The sequence below is a fragment of the Elgaria multicarinata genome, chromosome 2, assembly GCF_023053635.1.
Source record: "Elgaria multicarinata webbii isolate HBS135686 ecotype San Diego chromosome 2, rElgMul1.1.pri, whole genome shotgun sequence".
Taxonomy (NCBI): Eukaryota; Metazoa; Chordata; class Lepidosauria; order Squamata; family Anguidae; genus Elgaria; species Elgaria multicarinata.
In genome coordinates, this window is record NC_086172.1 from 78,356,098 (window position 1) to 78,358,715 (window position 2,618).

Genomic DNA, 2,618 nt, shown 5'->3' on the forward strand with positions numbered 1-2,618 from the left:
CTTGCATTCAAACTCGTATCGGAGACTTTTAAAATGTGAAATATTTTCTTTTGTTTTCTTCTGAATAAACACGTGGCTGCCCAGTCACAACTATAGTAAAAACCACGGATTTATCTCCATTGATTTCTGTAGGCAGTTCTCACTTTCATCTGGGAGAGAAATTGCTTCCTGTGTGCATTCGGAAGTTGCACACTTATCTAGACAATAAGACGAGTTACTCTAATTTTTCTTATCTCTGTGCTAACTAGTAGGCATAAGATGACGGTGACGCTAGAATGAGACATTAAGATTACAAATTCCAAAGTGCATTGCGGCAACACGGCCGTGGTGGAGGCGTAAGACAGTACGAAAAGAATGGTGGTAAATGTAGTTTTTTCTTCTCCCCTGTGGCCATTATGGGTATCACATATACTATATATGATTAATATACTATTAAGGGGACCGGGAATACCGTCGAAGGTGGGATGAGCGCAACAATATACACCGTTATCTATGTAGACCAGCCTTCCCCAACTTGGGGCTCTCCAGATGTTTTGGACTACAACTCCCAACATTCCTGACTATTGGTCACGGTGGCTGGGAATGACGGGAAATTAAATCCCCAACATCTGGAGGGCATCAGGTTGGAGAAGGCTGTTGTAGACTCTGCTCTATGGTGTTTCAGGCATGGACTATGTCAAGAATTGGGCGTGAGGGGCAAAGCTGCACAGTGGTATGCGATTGTAACTTGATGCGATTGTAACACTGCATTTTCCTTGTGTGTGTGCTTTGTTTCTTAGAGGAACGTTCTGTGACATTTGCAATCCTGTACTTATCTGGGAGTAAGCTCCATTGAACTCAGTGGGACTTACTTCTGAGGAGACATATATGAGAGTTAGCTGCTAGAATCCTGGGAAGCAAACCCTGGGAACTTAACAGCATTAATGCAGAAGACATGAGCATCATGAACTCCAACAAAACTTTATTCAGAGTGTAGGATGTAAAAAACAAAAAACTAAGAACAAAAGGAACAGAACAGCAGTCTTTAGAATGCTATATTGGGTATTAATTTCTAGCAAAACTGCCCTTATCCTAACATTAACAACTTCACATGACTTAGGAGTCCCCATGTTCTCAAATTATTTCCTTCATCTTGGAAACATTGGTGAACACTTTGTAGAAGGTAACGGTGGAGTCTGTGGAGAGTATATTTGGCAGGGGGAGGAATGGGTTTGATTAGGATCAAGGACTCTAGAGAAACCTGTACTGCCCATGTTCTTTTTCACAGTATTTTGAAATGCACAAATCTTTGGAAACTGCACATTTTTTCCGGGAATTGCTTATTTCTTTTCAGATTGCACTTTACAAAAAAAAAGCCCCAACAGTGTCAGAAAATGTAGACTATTACTAATAGATCCGGTGACCAGGGCCGGGCAAAGCTGGTAGTAGGCCCCACTTCAAACTGCTCATTAAGTATTTTTAATCAGTTCTAAATACATATGAACTAGAACAATTTATTAAAAAGGTAATAGCAAGCACTTTTATTCATGATGTCTTATATACATCATTTCTTCACATTCAGAAATGCTTTACATGTTTTTCTTTGGACAAATTCATCATCAACAACAGAAAAATTAAGCAACTTTGCCCAGGGGGACTTGGAGTAGGCCCCCTCAAAATCATAGGCCCATGCCAACTGGCCCCACTGCCCCGCCAGTGACTGAGCAGCAACAAAGCCTAGGCACCAAGTCTAGTGAGACCGGTACATATCTAGCCTATGATAAACTTGGATACTAGATTCACTCCTCCATTTCTCAAGGGGGTGCTTCCACAGAAGACCTTTACTGTGGACTCAAATGCACATGGAGCATGCTGGGAGTTGTAGAGCTTCTTCCGTATAAACATGCATAGGATTGCGTTCTTAGGGAATTTGAAGGCTGTTGCTGGTGAGCTCCCTCCCCACAAATGTCCATGAAGCCAGGCTTATTACTTGAGCCAGCTCCAGGTTTTTGAGGGACCTTGAGCAAGACACCCTCAATGGGCCTCTTCCTCTGTGAGACTTTCTCACTGCCGTTGTCACCAGCTGCTGCTGTCCTCTTTCCCATCATCGCTCCCACTTGCTTGCTTGGCAGGCAGAGAGCCAGTGAGCAAGTAGCCAGCAGCATCTCCTGCTCCTCCGTCTCACCACCACCATTGCCTGGGCCAGAGGGAGAGGCAGCTGAAGAACAGGTTGCAACAGTGAATAGGCAGAGCAAGACCAGGGGCCTCTTGCCAGTGGGCCCCTGCTGAGGTGGGGGCCTTCAAGCATGTCTACCCTGCCCACCGGCCCTGCTTATCTCCCATTCCACTTCACATTGGCTGAAGTTCATAGACGGTTGGCTCAGCGTGCAGTTAGATGTAGTGTGTTTTAGTGGTGGCTGATGAATGTACTACACGGCCGCTGCTTTAAGTGGTTGCCTTGTTTTCACTCATAGTGGAAAAGCAAGGAATAACCTGACCATCCTTAATAGTCAATTCCTGCACAGAGCCCCCACCCTAGGGATGGGGAGCACCCTGTCCTGAGGAAGAAGAGTCTTTTTCTCTCCCTCCTTCCCTGCTGCATGGAAGGGGGCACACCTTGAAGGAAAGGACAAGACAAG